Raw genomic sequence first — 21,619 nt, 5'->3', positions numbered from 1 at the left:
GAAAATGGTAAAACCAAGGTTGGGCCTTGCTGGAGGAATTTTATTTAAGGCGAACTGTCAAGGGGTTCCCATAACACCCAACCGCGTATGGAACGCAAAATCAAGGAACATAACACCAGTATGACGGAAACTAGGGCGGCAAGAGTGGAACAAAACACCAGGCATAAGGTCAAGCCTTCCGCCCTTTACCAAGTATATAGATGCATTAATTAAATAAGAGATATTGTGATATCCCAACATATCCATGTTCCAACATGGAACAAACTTCAACTTCACCTACAACTAGCAACGTTATAAGACGGACTGAGCAAAGCGGTAACATAGCCAAACAACGGTTTGCTAGGAAAGGTGGGTTAGAGGCTTGACATGGCAATACAGGAGGCATGATATAGCAAGTGGTAGGTATCGCGGCATAGCAATAGAGCGAACAACTAGCAAGCAAAGATAGAAGTGATTTCGAGGGTATGGTCATCTTGCCTGCAAAGTTCTCGGAGTTGACGAAAGCTTGATCCTCGTTAGCGTACTCAACAGGTTCCTCGATCACATACTCGTCTCCCGGCTCTACCAAAATCAAGAACAAAAGCAAAGGACCAACAATCAATCACGGTGCAATGCACAAGCAACATGATGCAAAACATGGCATGATATGCGAGATGTGATATGCAATGCATATGCATGCTTCGGAAGGAAAAGGATGAACAAGGCATCATCTTGGCAAACCAAGTGTTCCTCTGGAAAGATGAGATGATTTCGGTCGAAATCGATATAAAGATCACCGGAATCGGATGCACGGTTTGCAAATGGCAAGCAAAACAAGAATGGCACCATTCTGCGTTAACAACACGATGCCATATAGAATGCAACAAGAGACTAAGCTAATACACTCCAACATAGCAACAAAGCATATGGCAGTGATGTAATCAAGATGCTTGACAAAACATGAACACTGAGCTACGGCTAAATCACACAAGAGCAGGTTCAAACAAGCATGGCAAAAGTGCAAAAGATATCAGCTTCACGGACTTAGTGAAAATACTAACATGCCAGGAATAACATCAGGAAGCAATGTTTAGAGCAAGCTAACAACATGCTACAGGAGCATATCATAGCAAACAAAGGCATGGCATGAATCTAGTAAATGCATAGAACAAAAGTCTCTTACTGATCATGAGCCAAAAAGGCACAGAAGATATGATGGCACCCATGTAAACATAGCAAGTTTTATTAACAGTTCAGACTTAGCAGAAAACCGAGCATGGCATAAACAGAATTATGAAGGCATCTTTGCGAGCTCAAATCACTCATCACAAAGCCTTGCATAACAAACTAAGCATATCAACAGCAAGATGACATGTTCATAAAGCTAACCATGGCAAGAGCAAGTTCATAGCATGCATGGATCAACTACAACAACCATGGCAAAATTGATTAACATGTAAACAATCTGCCAGGAACATTTTATAGCAAAAGTCGAGCAAGATTGGGGCATGTATGGATAGAGCATAACCATATGTTCAAAACATCCTTACTGAAGCAACTCAAAACAAGCATGGGTCTCACTGTAGCATCAAGTTTACATGGCATAAAAATAACAGCAGAACAAGGACTTAGCAAAATCCTAAGTCCCTGAAAACAACAATATCACGAAGGCTACTTTGCATGCTTGTGCTAGTCACCACATTGATCACAAAAATACATGGCAAGTACCTCTGTAAAGATGGCATGGCATAGATCAAAACACATGTAGAGCTCATGCCCATATGATGCACACAACAAATGTGACAAAAATGACAAATCTCCTTAAACTAATAAGCAGCAGTAGTAAACAATTTATAGCACTCTTTCATCAATGATTTCGGTATCAAGATGGACTCAAACAAGCATGCCACAATGGAATGAAATGAAGGTCATCTCCCAGTGAACATTTTGATATCTCATATGCATGAAACGGAGCTACGGTCATGGAGATACGAGGCAATGAACAGAGCATGAAATTATTGGGGGGGGGACTTAGACGAAATTGCCCAACGCGAAAACGGGTTCCAGGTCGGGGAAGCTCCTTTCCTCGTACACAACATCCATGGTGGAAGTCAACGCCGATGGCAAGGGGGCGTGGGACTTCGGTGGGTGTCGGGAAGGCCGGGAATGGGTGGATCCGGGCATGGGGCCTCCGGATCCAGTGGCGAAAGGGGTCCTCATAGTCCAGATGGCCGGCGACGAACAGAGGAAGGGCGGCGGTCTTCGGGCGCCATGGTCGTCTGGGAGCTCCTATAGGGAGCACGGGAAGCGACTAGGTGAGAGGGAGAGCAGAGGAGGGAAGGAGAAGGAGGCGAGACGGCGCGACCTGGCTCCGGCAAGGTCCAGCGGCACGCTCGCCGGCCGGCGCGGCGCGGTGGTTGAGCGAGGAGTCAGAGTCAGGCGCTCGCCGACGGGGACGGAGACGCGGGCGTGGGGCGGTCGGGCCCGAACCGGCCCACGACGGGCCTGGCGGCGTCGGAGATCCGGGTCTGCGTGGGCCCTCGATGGGCGTTGCGGGCCCGGCGGCGAAGTGGGGCACGGCGCGGACACATGTCGTGATGCAAGTGGCTGAGGGGCAGTGACAGACATGTCCGGCAGGGAAGCGGATGCGTCTAGTGGCGCGAGGAGGAAGATGACTAGGGTTTCGTCTGCGAAAAATGGAGGGGGCTAATTTATAGATAGCGGGAGCTAGGAGAGTCCAAATGTGGTGTAGTTTTCGCCCACATGATCGTGATCCGACAACGAAGGACATGGGAGTGGTTTGGAAGGGTTATTGGGCTGTTTTGGAGGGGTGTTGGGCTAATATTTTAAATAGGGGCAGATGTCTAACTTCCCTCGGACGTGACACAACCGCCCTACCTGTCAGCCCCGTTCATACACCATGGGCGCCAACCGTGGGCGGCAAAATATCCTCTCCTCTCCCGAAATCGTTACCGACAAATATTTGGGAGATGCGAGATTACCGTCCTATCCCCAACCGACGTGATGTCCGAAATTTTAAACGGGGGATAAGTTCGTAACTTTCACACATTTCAGACAAGCGCGTCCCAAAGTTTGAGATCCCGCCCCTCCCCCTCCATTTCCCCATTCATACGTCGTCGACGCCACGACAACCTCCCCACTGCGGCCAGCCTCCTCCATCCGCCACCACATCCTCCACCTTGCCGGAGCCGCTACCCCTACCCCGTCGTCCACTGCAAGAGATGGACGTCTCTCGTCCACGGCGCCGGACCAGGATCCTTTGATCGCGTTGTCTCGCTTCATCGGTGTCGTCGTCCACTTTGTCGTTGCCGCTCCTATGACCGCCTCGTCCACAGCAACAGGATTTATCCCCCAACCCGGCTGTCTGCCATCTAAAGTCTCCTTCCCCATCGCCAACAGCCATCACACACGCAGCACCCTGAACATATTAGCAGGGGCCTACACGTCGTCGCAAGAGAGGTGGTACTCTTCCATATGTGCTTAAGTTATTGATCTCACCTGGAAAATAGATCTTAAATTGTTTACTATACTTTTCTAGTCCGTACCAAATCGTAGTGGCTAGTTGAATGCAAATATTGGTTGCGAAGTAGCTTTGTCCGGTTTGCACCTTCAGATCCGCCACGTCACGGTCACTATACTCGTAAAGCTTATGGTTCCCCCTTTATATTCACTACCATCATCGTAGGTGCTTCACTGCTTCGTGTCATGCTAGCACTGCTCCTCAAGACCTCACCCCATCAAGCGAAACAACATGCCACTCATAATTCCAAAGCTTATGTGTTGAAATATGAATCTGACATGATGCTCGTATTACTAAAACAGAGAACGTTTAATTGGTCACCTAATGTTCCTATATTCGTTTCGAAAAGCATGTGCGCCACCCACTGGTCCAGCTAGTTCCACTTTCCTGATTTTACTCTTGATGATTATGGTTTTCCCCTTTTATCTACTCTACTATGATCTGAGTAGGTGCTTCCTATCAACTAGCATTACTCCACCCTTCAAGCTAAACAACACAACACTCAAAATTCCAAAGCTTAGTTGTCCAAATATGATTTTGATATGATACTGATATTAGTTAACAGACAGATTTAATTGGTTAGCTAAAGGTCTCACTTGAGTTTCCAAATGCATGTCACGACATATAGAGAGACCGCAAAATTGCATTTCTTTGTCACTTGTTGACTGTACTTTCTTGTCCATACCAAATCTTAGTTGTTATTTCAAGGAAAATATCGGTTGCTAACTACCCTTTGCGCGGTTTGCAGCTTCAGATCTACCATCCCACTGCCACGGTCAACACTATACTCATCATGCTTACGGTTTCCCCATTTTATGATGACCACGATCAGCCTATGTGGTTCGTGTCGTAATAGCACTGCTCCACCCATCGAGCTAAACAAGCTTAGTTGTACAAATTCAAATCGGATATTATGCTGATATTAGTAAAACTGAGAGATGTTTAATTGGTCAGGTAAATGTTCCTACTTTAGTTTCGAAATGCATGCGAGCCACATATGGAGAGACCGGAAGGAATAGTATTTCTCTGTGCGCTCTTTTTCATCATGGGTGGTCAAACGACATTGTATAGAAAGACTTGTAATATCTTCAATCTTCTTGCTCTTCTGCTCTTCTTTAAGATGATCTGCTTCTCTTGCGGTCGACTGGTCAGGTCGAGTTATTCTCCCTTAGTATATTTTGAATCTGTCAGGTCAGGTCGACTTGTTCTTCTTTACTATATGTTGAAGCTGTCATCTGCGAAGTATCATCACTTCTGGAGCTCTCATATTTTGAGTAGTAGGCCAGATTATATTAATGCACACACCAAATTACAGCATGCATGTCACCTCTTAGAAGAATTACAGAGATAGCACAAAGGGGTTTACAGGGAGGAAGTATTGGATTAGAATCACTTCTGCATTACAAAGATAATCTCATGTGTTTTTATGTTTTCATGCATGTCGGGTATTGAACATTATCAAAATGAATATGAGAACGGGCGCACGAGAGGAATATTACAGAACAATCCACTGGCTAACAAACTTGGCATGGTGGAGGATGGCCTATCTTATTCACCCATCAAGGTGCATGCTCTAACTTGGCAAGGTTGTATTGGTCGCACATATTTTGCATCTGACCTCTTGCATTACTTCTACTTTGTTACACCATATGCTTAGTTTAAGCATCATATATGAGTATATGCCATACCTATCCATTTTCTGTACCTATTCCATGTGTCGTCATACTATGTTTTTCCAGTCAAATGTTATTCTTTCGTAATAGATGTCCAAAAGGAAGAGGGTGATTGCAGATCCTCAAGGAGTACAAACTAGGTATTTGGAAAAGGTAGTGATACCTATTAAATCAGATAGATCAGCAGCCACAGAAAACACAGGCCCAACTGTAACAGACTTTACCCCTACTCCAGTGGCCAAACCCCTATTAGAACTGCTGACAGCCCAACATCAGGTACTGTCTATGATATCAATTCAAAATTTGAACTCCTAAATTTCTGCATGTGCCTTACCTTCTCTCTTGTATGAAAACTAATTTTAGATGAATCTCGTTGCTCAAAGGATCATAGGATCTCACGACAATACTGGGCTCTGCATTGCTCTTGTCAGCACCTCTTGCCCTTTGTCAGCAAACTTACACTCATTGCTGTTTGATTATGTAGCATCATTGTAAATGTTTGCTTCTTTATCCTCCCTTTGCTTGAAATTATAAGATCTATATTTACTCTTAGATAAATGTAGAATTAACACAATGGTTATGAAGTTTTGGATTGCTCATGTAAGTACTTGTTGTCATATACTCCCTCTGTATCGAATTAATTGTTGATCAATTGGATGTATTTAGAACTTAATAGTGCTAGATACATCCATTTGAGCGACAACTAATAACGGAGAGTGGTGGTATTACTATACATGAATCGCGAGATAGTTGATTGTCTAGCATTACTCTGCATCTTATCTGCCCTACCCTCCACTTTCTCCAAATTATCATATCTACATTTACTCTTACCAAAATGTTGAATAAAGCCAATGCCACTGCACATGTTGATGTCTGCATTCCTCTTATCAGTACCTTTCGCCTTGTAACAATGTACTTAATTAATTGCTATTTTATTATGTATCATCAGTCTGCACCTGAGCTTCATTATCCTCTATTTCTTCCAATATTATTTGATCTATATTTACTCTTTGCAAAATGTAGAATAATGGCAACGCTTATAAAGAATTTTCTTTGGGGAATTTATTGAATTATCTTTCCATCAACATGGAGAAGGGCTTTGTCCAGCCCGTGTTAACATGTAATGTAAGTTCATCCTTCTCAAGCCTTCAAACTTTGTTCTAGTATAGATTTGGATAGGCATCATTTCCTCCACTGCTGTTTACATCTGATTGGATGTTTGCAACAACTACCAGTTTTAAATTGTAGTTGTAAAAACATGTTCCTTATGAAGAACAGATCCATTTATTTGCTTATATAATTGTGAAACCTGTTACGTGTCTCCTTGTTTCTCCTTCAGAGTTGTATCTCTTATGCCATGCAGAACTTCAGGAAAGATTGTGAGCCAAACCATATTGAGGACAACAAGATGACCCCAAGGTCCTGTCTTGATGAAGACAGTGAGTTGAAGCTACTCACCAGCAGGTGTGAGACAACCTCTGTGCAGTCACTGCCTCAATCAGTTCGACTTCTTCAGTCTCAACTTAAAGCGGAAAGGCTTGCTTCAGCTCAGCTCTGACTTGAAGTCAAAGATGTAATGAAGATGTCAGGGGACTGCCTTGCGCACTATGGTGCCATACAGCTAGGGATGAAGCATCTATCGTTGACACAACTGAGGTTTCATCAGCTTGTTCGGCTGCTTGCGGGGCCCGAGCTTCCCAGGTGTAGTGCCTTCTAAAGTGCTCTCCGTTTTGTATATTCTTCTGTCGGCGCGTTTATATGCAGTGGTGGCGACCTTTGATGCCCAGTGTATGTAATCCATGGTCATGTTGCGCTTTATTATCACCAGTAGCGAACTTTGATTCCCAGTGGATGTAATATGCCGTAATTTCTTTTTTGTATAGTCTAGGTTTATTCTTCGGTTGGTATGCTGTAATTTAGGCAGAAAGGTTCAGTGGATCTCAGTGTTATCGGTCTTCAGGCCGGCCCGTTACTCATATGGGCCAAAACGTGGGCCTATAATCATCTTGGGCCATTAGCAGGTCTAAACCTATAGTAGTTTCCCGCCTTTAACATGCCATGGGCTACATATTTACTGTAGTGACACCGGGCTTCCTACGGGCCGTAGAAACAATGGGCCTTCTATGGGTCGTACCATCAATGGGCCTTAGACGGGCTGTATGATCGATTAGCCAAACATGGGCCAAAAATAGACCGCATTATGGCTGTAAACGGGCTAGGGTTGGAGTCGTCCGTTCATGGGCCGACCATAACGGGCTGTCATTAATAGGTCGTATTTGATGACGCTATGAAAATGGCCCAACGTATTAACGGGCCACAAACGGGCCAACTGTAACCACGGGCTGAATTTGGCCCACAAGCAGAAAATGGCAGTAACAGGCCGTAAGTAACCGAATGCTGGAAATGATCCCAAGAATAAATGGGCCTTGAGAAGGCCGAAAGATAACATGGGCTGCAAACGGCCCAATGGATTAATGGGCCATTAATGGGTATAAAGTGATACAAGGTTGTCAGAATCGCGATTTTGAATCGGATCGGAGCTCTGATGGTAGGATCGCAAATCGTAGAATCTTCACTATCAGGATCGTAAAAACATAGATTCTATGAACTAAAATCGTAGAATCAGAGGGGTTAGTTTGGATCGTAAAGTCGTAGAATCGTATAACAGAATCGCGATGATGACAACCTTGTGATACACTGTTCAGTACGGGCCAGTTTCAGCACGTGCCGTTAATGGGCCAAGAGTTACAAAGGGCCTCATATGGGCCGAAAGGCATCATGGGCCATAGATGGGCCGGAACTTAAAATGGGTTGCAATCATATTGGATGGCCCAGATGACGCTACTGGGCCTAATTCGGATAGGTCGTAACGGGCCCTGGGTTAGCGGGCTGTAAATGGGCTATATGCGAACAGGCCGTTAATAGGCTTTCCGTGGGCCGGCCCGCCACCTTTTGACCAAGTCAAACGGGCCGGCCTTTTCACAAGAATGGGCCTCTGTTCGGCCGTGCCACATGTCGACGTATCATAGGCGCCTTTGGTCCAATGAGTGGATGACATCTGGCCCAACAGTGAGCTGACATGTGTTTCCTCCAGCCAATGATGATTTTTCACGTGGAAAATCCCCATTGGTCAGGGCTGTTAGCGGGTTATCGGATCCAAAACCGGACCCGATAGCTTTACAGCGTTCCGTTATGGTGGATGCCACATGTCGGTCACCCTTGACGAAAGCACTTCTGTGACGCGCGATTTATCATCATGGAAGTGGACACTTCTGTGATGATAATTTTGGTAATGTCATGTAACACTTCTACGATAGCAGAGGTATGACTATCTTGATTCTGTCACAAAATTGTCATGGATGTACATGCATGACAGAAAAACGTGACCTACTGTGACAAACACGTATCATCACGAAAGTGTATTTTTTTGTAGTGGAGGTGCCCCACACCTTGATCTCTCCAACCCTCGCGAGCCGGCCTAGTGAGGCCGCCCTGAGGAGGTCTTCTATCGCCAGCCTCGCGAGGCTTGGCCCCTCGCGAGGGTCTTGAGCATTGGTTGACGAAGATGGGCCATACTAGGCCGCGGGTGGAGCCATGCCCTGGGCCGCAGGCAGGCAAGTCTGGGGACCCCCATTCCCAGAACGCCGACAGTAGAAAGTAACAAAAGTGAGTGGAAACAGTATTGCAATGCTTGGAAACAAGATCTAGGGTTCATACTTTCACTAGTGCAAGTTCTCTCAACAATGATAACATAATTAAATCATATGGCAATCCCTTAACGTGTGACAAAAGTCACTCCAAAGTTCCTATCACGGAGAACATAAGATGAAATTGCTTATAGGGTATGAAACCACCTCAAAGTTATTCTTTCCAATCAATCCATTGAGCCATTCCTATAAATGTCACAAACAGCCCTAGAGTTCGTAGTAAAATATCACCATATGACACACATCAATCAACCCTAATGTCACCTAGATACTCCAATGTCACCACAAGTATACGTTGGTCAATTATATGATATGCATCAAACAACTTCAGATTCATAATATTCAATCCAACATAAAGAACCTCAAAGAGTGCCCCAAGATTCCTACCGGAGAAACAAGGACGAAAACGTGCATCAACCCCTATGCATAGATTACCCCCAATGTCACTATCGGAGTAAACAACCACGGGTAGCCTCATCTGCTCCCCTTGGTATTTCAAGACATCGGGGCCAGCTGCGCCCCTCAAGCCTCGAAGACGATGAGCTACCTTCTTTGGGTTGGCTGGTCCAAACAACTGGCTGCTAGAAGGCAGCGGAGCCCAGAGAGCGGCCATGAGGTGGGCCGACTCCTAACAGGCGGCCTCCAGAGAGGCCGGCTCCTAGTAGGCGGCCCCTCCTTTCCCTTGAAGTTAGCACCTCATAACAACGACAAGACAGGGCGTGGCTATAATACAGCCTGCCACCCTCGAATCCAGGGCAGAGGATGGCCACAGTGCAGCGTACTGGGCGGACATCCCTAGCCCGGTGCGGCACTGTTGCCATGTAGCCCGTGATGTTTCCTACAGCCTAGGGTGTGGCGCCCGCACAACAGGCTATCGGTACGGCCCGCAGGCGACGGGCCCTACCTATCCGTGAGAAGCCAACAGGCGGCAGGCCCCGACCAGTCGGCGCGGGGGAGGCCGACTCCTAGCAAGCGGCCCTCCCCCTCCCTCAGAGTCTATGCGCCATTAACCAAAAGAGATGAGGAATGGCTACAGTAAATGCCCGCCAGGCGGCGACACTGTAGCCATGCTCCCCCCGACAAAGCACACATCATCAGTGGTACTGCCACAGTACTAAGCAGCCGGCATGACCCGCAAGTGGCGGGTGCGGCCTGTCGGCCAAGTACGAGACAGGCGGCGGGCCCCTGTAGCCGGCGGAGAAGTCGGACACCAGAGACTCTAACAGCTGGGTCCTACACCCAGCTAGATTACCATTATACCCCTAGGGGGTAGGACTATATAAACCCCCAGAGACTTCTTAGATAACACACACACATAGAGAGAGAGGAGTAGAGCTAGCCTTGCCCTTCTTCCTCCTCTAGCCAAACAGCTCAAGGAGCAAGCATGTAGCTACTTGTTGAGATAGTGATCGTGCGGAGACCCCGCAGAGCAGGACTAGGGGTGTTATCTCCTAGGAGAGCCCTGAACCTAGGTAAGATGTGTCGGCGTACCTATCTGTGCCTTATCCTGTTTCCAGGCACCGGCGACGTATTACTCTCCCCCACCATGATAAGCCATCCTTTGGCAGATGTCTCACGACACCCCCGACATTTGGCGCCCACCGTGTGGCTAGGTGCACCATCGTCCGGAGATCTGTTCTGGACGAGAACCCTTTTTCTCCCTAGCGAACGCAACCAGCCCGGCACGCCCGATGGAGTTTGCGCTGACATGCTACATGGCGAAGAAGATGCTTGTGCGGCGGCCTGCCTCGCTGATCTCATCGGCGAGATCCGCCTCTTCGATAAGCCTGCGCCTAACGCGGGAGCAGCCAGCTCTAAGAGTTGCCTTGTCGACTTGCTCGGCAAGCTCGACATCACCAACGAGCTAGCCACTGACCTAGAGTCAGTTGGCTCCACCGACCCGATGCTTGTCGACTCCGACATGGCATCCCTCGACTCCTTCCCTGCCAACGTGGTGGTCATCGACGACCCGCTTCCTCGCGCGGACAGCAGCGGCAGCACCGTCACGGCGGTGCTTGTCATCAGCCACGATGGAGCCTCCGGCGGAGCCACCCAGGACCCGCTGCAGGTGGCAATGCGGGACCTGTCTACGCCCATCGCGGCAGATGCCAATTCTGAGATGCTAGAATTCTGCCGCGTCTCACTCATAGAGAACGCCAAGAAGTTGGCCACCATGAGGCACCTTTCCGAGGCTTACCAGCGCAAGATCGATCGCGCCGTCTGCGGCACGCCGGCTGCTAGCGGGCCCAGCCGCATAGGCACGGTCCGACAGTGCGACACTGCTGTTGTCAGCATGTTTTGGGTAGACCGCCTTGTCTATGCCATGCCCATGGAGAACATATGTGCTGCCCAGGCGGCAGCAGATGAGCTAGACCACCTGGAGGGTGACGAGAATCGCTGCATGAGGGAGCGCGTTCAGCAACTCATCGACGCGGTCACCGCGCAGGAAGAGGCCGGCTGCCGCATGGAGGAAGCCTGCCAGCATGCCGAAAACCTTCCCCCTCACTGAGAGCATGGTGCAACCTCCCGGTCGCTGATAGGCGGCGTCCGCGACTAAAGAAACAGAGAGTCGGCTGCTAGCTATAGTCGGATGCACATCACCATGGAGCGCGATCAAGACGGGCGCCCACGAGCAGTTGAACGGTGGGACGATCATCCACATCCTCCCCCTCCTCGCCGGGAGAGGCGTGCCTCCCCGCTGCCTGTTGACCACCCGACTCTCGGCGACTGGCTTGGCCGCCATGAAGGAGTCGGCGAAAACGTCGCCCGCCACCGGATCGACCGTTTGGCGCGACCCCTGGCGCTAGAAGAAGAAGATGCAATCGGCCCGCCTTGTTTGGGCCCTCGCATTCGCGACGAGCCCTTCCCCAAAGGGTTGTCGCTCCCAAGAGACACGCTCAAGTACAATGGCTCCGTAAAGCCGGAAGATCGGCTGGTGGATTACTCCACAGCCGTCAACATAGCAAATAGCAACAAGAGCGTTGCCATGAAGTACGTTCCACTCATGCTCCAGGGCACGGTCCGGACATGGCTGAACAGCCTGAAGCCCCACATTGTCAACATCTGGGTAGATTTCACTGATGTCTTCATCCTCAACTTCACCAGCACCTAAAAGCGGCCGCCCAAGCCCCGCCAGCTTTCTCTATGCGTCCAAGTTCCCACCGAGTCGACGCGCGACTACTTGACACGGTGGGCCAAATTGTGCGACTCTAGTGAAGGGGTGCATGAAGTGCAAGCCATTGAGTACTTCACTGTCGGGTGCCGAGAGGGCACCTTGCTCAAACACCGACTCCTCTGCGACGAGCCGGCTACACTCGACAAGCTGCTGACCATAGCAGACAAGTACGCCACGGCCGAATCCTCCATGAAGTCGGAGCTGCAAGTGGATGCGACCTGAAAGGTGCTTCCTCCGAAATCCCCGGACGCCGGCTGGTGACAACAGTCGGTGCTAGCAGCAGAACGACAACAAGCGCAAGGCCCTGCAGCCAGCTCCCCCAGCCGGCAGGTGGCAACAGTTGAAGACCAGCAGCCGGAGGGGCAACCCGGCCCCAAGCGTCAGAAGGGCGGAAAGCCTGCTTGGCTGCCCGCCTTCTCCTATGAGCAAACCCTTGATGCTCCCTGCAAGTTCCATAGTGGCGCGAAGCCGTCCAACCACACCACCTAGAAGTGCCACTGGCTCACTTGAATCTCCAAGGGTGAAGGACTGCTGACTCCTCCGCCTGCTGGCCAGCCGCTGCCTCCTCCCCAGAAGTCGGCATTGTCCAAGATGAATACCCGAGGAACACGGAGCTTACGTCGTCTTCACCAGCATGGCTAGTGACCGGCATAGCCGACGTCAGCAACGCCATGAAGTAAATGTTGTTGCCTCAGCTGCCCCAGAGTTCATGCACTGGTCTGAGAAGCCTATCAGTTGGAGCCGTGCGGACCGCCCAGAAGTGATGCCTTCTCTGAGTTCCTATGCCCTGGTGTTGGATGCCATCCTTGGAACAAAGAGGCGAGCTGCTCATTTCTCCCCGATCCTGATAGATGGCGGTAGTAGCATCAACATCCTCTACCGTGACACCATGGAGAAGTTGTGCATCAAAGAGAGACAGCTCCAGCCCAGTCGGACTATGTTTCATGGCATTGTGCCCGGCCTTTCCTGCTCACCAATCGGCAAGATCGAGATAGATGTCTTGTTCGGAGACAAAGATCACTTCTGCCGCGAGGCAATTTGGTTTGAGGTGGTTGACCTGGAGAGTCCTTATCATGTACTCTTCGGTCTGCCAGCTCTGGCCAAGTTCATGGTAGTGCCTCATTATGCCTACCTCAAGATGAAGATGCCGGGAACCAAGGGCATTATCACAATAGCCGGGGACTACGAGAAGTCGGCCGCCTGTGCCGCGGCAAGCAGCCGGCTTGCTGAGTCCCTTGTGATTGATGCTGAGAAGAAGCTCTTGGACCGGGTGGTGGCCACGGCCAGCAAGCAGCCGGACCTGTCACCAGAACCCAAAGAGTCGGAGACCTAGGTCTCCTTTCAGCCGGCCAAAGAAACAAAGAAGATCCCCTTGGACCCCGAGCACCCGGAGAGGCACGTTGTCATAGGGGCCAACCTTGACAGCAAATAGGAAAGCGAGCTTGTCGATTTCCTCCATGAGAATCAGGACATATTCGCATGATCTCCCAGACATGTCGGGTGTTCCGACGGATTTCGCCGAGCTCAAGCTACATGTCAGATCAGATGCCAAACCAGTCAAACAGCCCCTCCGCCGACTGTCCGAAGAGAAGAGAAGAATTGTTGGTGAAGAAAGAGCCCGGCTTCTGGCAGCCGACTTCATTATGGAAGTGTTTTTTCCAGAGTGGCTTGCCAACCCAGTCCTTGTACTAAAGAAGAACAACAAGTCGCGCATGTGTATTGACTATACCAGCCTCAACAAAGCCTGCCCCAAAGATCCATTTGCTTTGCCTCGGATTGACCAAGTGATAGACTCCACAGCCGGATGCGAGCTGCTGAGTTTTTTGGATGCCTACTCAGGGTACCACCAGATCAAGTTGGACCTGGTCGACCGCCTGAAGACCACCTTCATCACACCATTCGGGGCCTTCTACTACCTGACTATGACATTCGGCTTGAGAAATGTCGGTGCCACGTTCCAGCGTTGCATGCAGAAGTGCCTCCTCAAGCAACTCAGCAAAAATTCCCACGTCTATGTAGACGATATTGTGGTGAAGACGGAGAAGCGCGGTACCCTTTTGGAAGATCTCAAGGAAACTTTTGATAATCTACGTCATTTTCAAATCAAGCTCGACCCAGAGAAGTGCGTCTTTGGGGTACCAGCCGGCCAGCTCCTTGGCTTCCTGGTCACAAAGCGCGACACTGAGTGCAATCCTATGAAGATCAAGGCCATTGAGAGGATGGAGAGACCCACCCGACTGCAAGATGTCCAGAAGTTCACCGGCTGCTTGGCATCCATCAGCCGCTTCATCAGTCGGCTGGGTGAGAAGACTCTTCCCCTGTACCAACTCATGAAGAAAACCACTCACTTAGAGTGGAACGACAAGGCGGGCGAGGCCTTTCTCCAGCTGAAGAAGACGCTGACTACGTCGCATGTCCTGGCGGCCCCGGCTGCTAAAGAACCCATGTACCTCTACACCGCCGCCACTAGCCAGGTGGTCAGCACTGTCATTATGGTGGAACGCGCAGAAGACGGCAGAGCACAGCCGGTCCAGAGGCATGTGTACTATTTGAGCGAGGTGCTATCAACCTCAAAGCAGAACTATCCCCACTACCAGAAGATGTGTTACGGCGTGCACTTTGCCGCCAAAAAGCTGAAGCCATACTTTCAAGAGCACCCAATCACGGTTGTCTGCACTGCCCCGCTTGCTGAGATCATAGGCAATAAAGATGCATCAGGCCGGGTGGCCAAATGGGCCATCGAGTTGGCCCCTTACACCATCTTTTACCAACCATGCACCGCCATCAAGTCTCAAGCACAGGCCGACTTCCTTGTCGACTGGGCCGAGACCCAGTACCTACCGCCAGCTCCGGACTCCACTCATTGGCGGATGCACTTTGATGGCTTGAAGATGAGCACCGGCTTGGGAGTCGGCATTGTCCTCACCTATCCCAAGGGTGACAGACTCAAATACGCATTGCAAATTCACTTTGTCGCCTCCAACAACGTGGCCGAGTATGAGGCGCTACACGGATTCTGGCTGGCCAAAGAAATTGGCATCCGTCGGATCCTATGCTATGGCGACTCAGACTTAGTGGTCCAATAGTCGTCTAGCGACTGGGACGCCAAGAATGCAAACATGGCAAGTTATCGCCTCCTTGTCTAGCAGATCAACGGATACTTTGACGGGTGTGAGTTCCTTCACGTGCCACAGAACAACAACGAGCAAGCTGATGCCCTGGCATGAATCGGCTCCACCCGCCAAGCAATACCAGCCGGCATTTCCCTTTAGTGCCTCCGCAAGCCGTCTATCAAGCCTTCTCTAGAATCCGAGTCCATCTTCGTGCCGGCTGCTCCCGAAGCAGTCAGATCCGACTCGGGGGCTGCAGCAGCCGGCTCGGGGACTTCGGCAGGCGGCACAGGGACTGCAGTAGTCGCACCCAGCCCGGGGACTTCACAACCCAGCCTGGGGGCTGCAGCAGCCGGCTCGGGGACTTCACCAAGCGGCTCGAGGGCTGCAACGGTCGGCCCGAAGACTCCAACGACACAGCAAGCAGTGGCCGACTCCACCCTGCCGCCTCCCAACCCAACCGCCCTAGTACCAGTGGCGTGATGACATTGGACGAAGTCCAAGCACCATTTTAGGCGGAGCCCATCCTCAATTTCCTGGTGAATAGAGAGCTGCCGGCTGATGAGATATCGGCCCGGCAGGTGCAGCGCCGAGCAGGAGCCTACACGATAGTCAACAGAGAGCTTGTCAGACGCAGCTTGACTGGGGTCTTCCAGCGCTGCGTAGAACCAGAGAAGGGCCAAGCAATCCTCAAAGATATCCACCAAGGTGAGTGTGGCCACCACGCGGCCTCCAGATCCCTTGTTGCCAAAGCTTTCCGCCATGGTTTCTTCTGGCCGACTACCTTGGAGGACGCCAAGGAGTTGGTCAAGCATTGCAATGGGTGCCAGAAATTCAGCTCCAAGCAACATCTGCCGGCTTCTGCACTCAAGACCATCCCCCTTACCTGGCCTTTTGCCATCTAGGGGCTGGACATGGTGGGACCATTCAAGACAGCATGCGGCGGCATGACCCATCTGCTTGTTGCCGTGGACAAATTCACTAAGTGGATTGAAGCAAAGCCAATCAAGAAGTTGAACGACCCGACTGTTGTGACTCTCATCATAGATATTACCGTCCGATACGGTGTACCACACGGCATCATCACCGACAATGGTACAAACTTTGCCAAAGGCGCCTTGGCTCGTTTCTATGCGACGTAGGGCATCCGACTGGACTTAGCATCCGTTGCACATCTGTAGTCAAACGGCCAAGTCAAGCGAGCAAACTGCCTCATCTTGTCCGGCATCAAGCCCCGACTGGTCGAGCCACTGGAGCGCTCCACTGGCTGCTAGATCGACGAGCTACCGGCCGTCCTCTAGAGCCTCCGCACCACTCCGAACAAGTCAACCGGCTTCACCCCCTTCTTCCTCATGTATGGGGCTGAGGCTGTCATCCCAACTGACATTGAGTTCGACTCACCTCCCATCACCATGTACATGGAGGCGGAGGTGAAAGAAGCACGAGAAGACGTCGTTGATCTGCTGGAACAGGGCCGGCTGTTGGCACTCAGTCGGTCCGCCATCTACCACCAGAGTCTACGTCGTTACCATAGTCCGATGGTCAAGCCAAGATCTTTCCAAGAGGGAGACCTTGTGCTCTGGCTAATCGAGCGAACAGCCGACCAACACAAGCTCTCGGCCCCTTTGGAAGGCCCCTTCGTCGTCAACAAAGCTTTGGGCAACGACTCCTACTGCCTCATCGATGCACAAAAGCCCAGAGCGCGCAAGAGAGACGATTCTAGCAAAGAATCGGAGTGCCCATGGAATGCAAACCTCCTCCGAAGATTTTACAGTTCATGCAGTATGTACCACGCTACCTTTTGTATTAAAGCGCTAAGACATCGGGGCCTTCGAGGAACACTCGGGGGCTACCCTTTTATCTATATGATAAGTTTCATGCCTATGAATGTGTTATTTCATTATTTTGCCTGACACCGAGTTCGACCAGTCAGCCTGGGGGCTTGCCGCCTTGTACTATGTTAGTGCTACCTGCAGTCGGACAAGTAATGTGTCGGCATCTAAGCCCTCTCTTGCCATGGGCCACAGCTTGCAGAGCGACTATTCGGCTAGCAAGAATTAAAGGCAGGAAATGGTGCCCACATGAAAAATGGCTAAGGACAAAAGCATTCACATAAGCCAAGCCGCCTCCTCGCCTCATCGACCGGCTGCTGGGCAGCCGGCCGGCCGGCTTCTCACTTAACTTGCTACGTTCCAAACGGTCGAAGTACTTGTCGTCCCAACAAATGGCCAAGTACTTGACCCAGCACAGACCGCAGAGCGGATGTCTAGCTGGCAAGACGGCAGCCAAGGGAAGGCAGCAAAGGAAAAAAGCCAAAGGAGCAGAAAAGCAAGACGAGTTAGAACTCGGCGAAATTAATTTACATAGCAAAAGGCCCTTGGCTGGCATTCAACAAAGTTTGAATACACCCCCAGCGGGTGGAACTGCGCAAATATAACAAGTTTGTTCAAAAGACTACCAAAATAGGAAAAGATAAAATAAACTGGCTGCCTAGGCCAGAGGAGCAGAAGTCAGGTCCAGCGGGTCGGTGGAGTCGGCGGTGCCGGCTGGCGGAGTGGGCGTCAGCGAGTCTCGGCTTGGTCGCCATTAGCGGCAGTCGATGCGGCTCGTTCCTCGGTGCTCGATAAAGCTGAGGCTGGCTGTCCACTCCGTCCTCCGGTGCATCGTCTTCACCTTCCATGCCTTCCTCGTCTTCGCCCTCGTCGCTGGAGGCGATTTCCACCATCGAGTCCTCGCCGTCATTCGGGTTCAGCCCAAACCAGTTCGGCGGCACCTCGGTGCCCTCCTCGTCTAGCTCGGGGAAGAAGACACCGGTATCAGTGTACTCGGCGATCGCCGCTGCACGTCGAGTGAGCGCAGGCCCCACCACCGTGAACTATTCGCTAGCCTCCCGCTGGAACATGGCGAACTGGGCTAGGTTTAGCCCAGGATACCACGCCTTGACAAACTCCAAGGCCCGCCGCACGCCTGCTCGGGCTGAGGAGCCCTTCCACGCCTCGAAGCGTCTGACAGCCACCTCTAACCAGTCGGCGGTCCGACTGGGGGTGCGCGGAGCTGGAACACCTGGCCAAAGGGCGGAAACAACCTGGGCTCCAACACGCTGCAGACGGCGAAACACCCGATGAGCCAGCTGGAGACGAGCTTGATCGGCAAGAAGCTGCTCGCCAAGGGTCCGAGGGGCGTTGCGCACAATTTCTGCTCCAGCTCGTCTTCACTAGTTGCGGCGAGCTTCGATGGCTTGTCTAGCGGAGATGGCGTGGCCAGTGAAGTACTCTGTGCAAGAAGGAAAAAGAAGCATGAAGCCGGCATATGAAAGAAAGGAAAAGGATAACTTACCATCAAACATGTCCTCGATCTCACCGTAGCCGTCGGACAGAGCTTTCTCCCTCTTGGCCCAGCCTGAGCGTTCGGTCTTGAAATCGGCCTCGAGGGCGGCCTTGCTGTCCTTCGCCTTCTGGAACTCCGCCTTGTGCCGATCCGCCTGGTTAGCCATCTCCTTGACCAGGCGGTCATGCTCCTGGGCCGCCTTCCTGCACTCCTCCACCTTGGCGCGCAGTGAAGTTTGGGCTTCGCCCAGCTACTGCTGCAAAGTGGCGTTGGCTCCTGCAAAAGCAAAGAAAAAGAAGAAAATCAACAAGTTGACCAAAAAGAAAAGTGGTTGCCAAGAGATCCAGCCCGACTGCTCAGCAGTCGGCCCGAATCTACGGGGCTACACCCAGTGGGTGCGCTAACGCGTCCCTACAAGACAGAAAACTTGGAGGCCTACTCCGGCTATCGGACAAGGCGGCAGTCCACTTGGCCAGCTCCTGGACCTGGGAGTTGAAGGCGGCCGCACGGATGTTGTGATAGTCCTGCAATGAAGACAATAGAAGAAAAGAAAAAGTCAGCACTTGGAACTTACCTTTAAGTTCTGAGCTGCCTGCTCAGCAGCCGGCCCAGAACTCGGGGGCTACACCCAGTGGGTGCGCTGGCGCGCCCCCATGGAAGATTGCAAGAATCAAAAATAAAGGAAAGGAGTGTACCTGAACGGCCGCTCGCATCGACAAAAACACCTTCCTGTACTGCTGGAGGGCGGCGCCTTGGGCCTGAAGCTGGGGCTGAACATCCCACGTCGCTTTGTTCAGCACGCCCGTCCCCCCCCAGACGTCCAATCTGGCGGGACGGCGCTGGTGGCCTCTGCGTCTGGGGCCGACGAGCTCGCGGCCTCGATCTCCTGTGGCCGTGGCGCTGAGGTCCCCTTCGCCACGCGTCGGTGCACTGGAGTACGGACCAAGGGGGTCGCCCCCACCACCAGCTCGCCGCCAACCGGCGGTGCCAGTGGCACGTCAGGCCGACTGTCATGAGCCTCAATAGTGGACGCTTGTGGGGGCGCCTCCGCCCCCAAGATGATGACGTCGCCCCCTCCCCTCTTTGCGGCCGGCTGTTAGTCACCGACTCCTCCAGTCGGTGCCTGGGTCTCTGGCGCCGGCGGCGCGACGCACAATGGGATGATAAGTTGCGGAGCCTGGCCGCATGTGGCCTCTTCCGCTTGCGCCTTGGCTGCAGCGTCTGCCTGGGCCTTGGTCGCGGCGTCCGCCTGTGCCTTGGCCGCGGCGTCCGCCTGTGCCTTGGCCGCGGCGTCGGCTTGGGCCTTGGCCGCCGCATCCACGTCCGCCTACGCCTCCCTGGTCGCCGCCGCCTTCTGCAACTCCTCGCGTGCCTCCCGCGCGTTCCTCTCTGTCGCCTCCTGGAGGTCGGCAAGCGGGTCCATGCAGCGCGTGTTGGTGGAGCCCTCCGCTGCCCCGATCACAGAGGCGGAGGCGACCCACTCAAGCGAGAGCGGGGCCCTGTTCAAACAAGATAAGAGGAAACTCAGAAAGAAGAAAAGAAAACGCAAAAGAAAGCAAGCACTTACGCGGACACCATTGGAGGCTGCTTCGGGGCCCTTTGGAACTGGGTCGCCTTCGCGGAGGCCTCCTGCCATCTGGTCACAGGGACCGTGTTCTTCGGCTTCTTAGATCGGCCGCCAAGCAGCAACGAGCTGGCTCGGCGGTTTGGCGCGCCGCCTGGTGCAGTCGGCGCGGCTGAGGAGCCCGCTCCCGCCTTTATCGACGCCGTGCGGGCGGCGTAGCTTGGCCTCCTCCTCCTCGTCGCCCGACCAGTCATTGACGCTGCCTCCTCCAGAGCTGCCTCCTCCAGAGCCGCCTACTCCACCACCACCGCCTGTGGCATCGTCTTCTTCCAAGGCGGACGCCGCCAAGTCGGGGTCGTCCGTGTCACTCACTACCCGGTCCGACAGGTACTCATGACCCTGCTCCAGGGCGTCGGCTGTCGACTAGGTCGTGAAGATCTGCATCGTGACCGAATGATCAGGCGGTAAAGCAGAACCCAGCAAATAAAGACAGAGAAAAGAGTTAAGGACTTACCGCAGGCGGCGGGTGTGCACGGGAGTATGGCCGCTTGCCGAACTGCCACTCCGCCTTTGAGAGTTTGCAGTTCGAGATGTGGTTCACCAGCCGGGCCACCTCCATGTTCGGCATCTCCTAGGTGCACATCCGGCACGAGTCTCGATGCCCACTCATCCGACCGATCATGTGAGGCCGGGATTGAAGAGGGAGCACTCGGCGTGCCACAAAGGCGGTCAGCGGGTCCGAGGCCTTGAGGCCCTCTGACTCCATCATCACCTTGAGTTGGGCGAGGGCGGCAGAGGAGGTGGCCGACAGTTTCTTTGGTCGGAATGCCCAATTGGTGCATGGCTCAGTTGGCGGGCCAGCTGTATAAGCCGGCAGGTTGACGTTCTTGACGTAGAAGTAAGATTTTTGCCACAGCTTGACCGACTGTGTCAAGCTAATGGCTGGGAAGCAGTTCCCGGTGCCCGGAGGTCGCCACGCGATGAAGGCTCTGCACTGAGCCGCCTCCTTCTTTGCGGTGGTGTCGAGCTTGGTGTAGAAGAACTCTCCCAAAAGCTCGAGACTGGGGAGTACGCCGAGGTAGCCCTCGGAGAGCGTGACGAAGGCGGACAGCAGCACCACCGTGTTCGGTGTGAGGTGGTGCGGCTGGAGTTGATAGAACTGGAGGAAAGAATGGAAGAAGCTGCTCGCCGGCAGGCCGAGGCCACGAAGGAAATGCGACCTGAAGACGAAGCGTTCACCGTCCTCCGGCGCCGGCGAGATCTCCATCTCAAGCGGAACATGTACCCGTACGTAGTTCTCGCCGGGCAGCCGCCGCGTCTGGGAGGAAAGTGAGGTGATCCTCGTTGGCGTTGGAGCCGTCCCACATGCAGGCCTGCTCGCGCGCCATGAAAGCTTGAGCCCGACGGAGGCGCGGCTCGGCGACGAACATATGAGCCTGTGGCGGAGCAGCGACGCTGCGGGGAGAAGAAGCTCGGCGATGATGGGCTGTGGTACCGCTTCAGCGAGAGGCGGGAGTGCTGCGGCAGCAAAGAGAGGAAGATG

Source organism: Triticum urartu, chromosome 7 (assembly GCF_003073215.2).
Source record: "Triticum urartu cultivar G1812 chromosome 7, Tu2.1, whole genome shotgun sequence".
NCBI classification, from domain to species: Eukaryota; Viridiplantae; Streptophyta; class Magnoliopsida; order Poales; family Poaceae; genus Triticum; species Triticum urartu.
The sequence above is the reverse complement of the archived record's forward strand: the minus strand, read 5'-3'. Positions refer to the sequence as shown.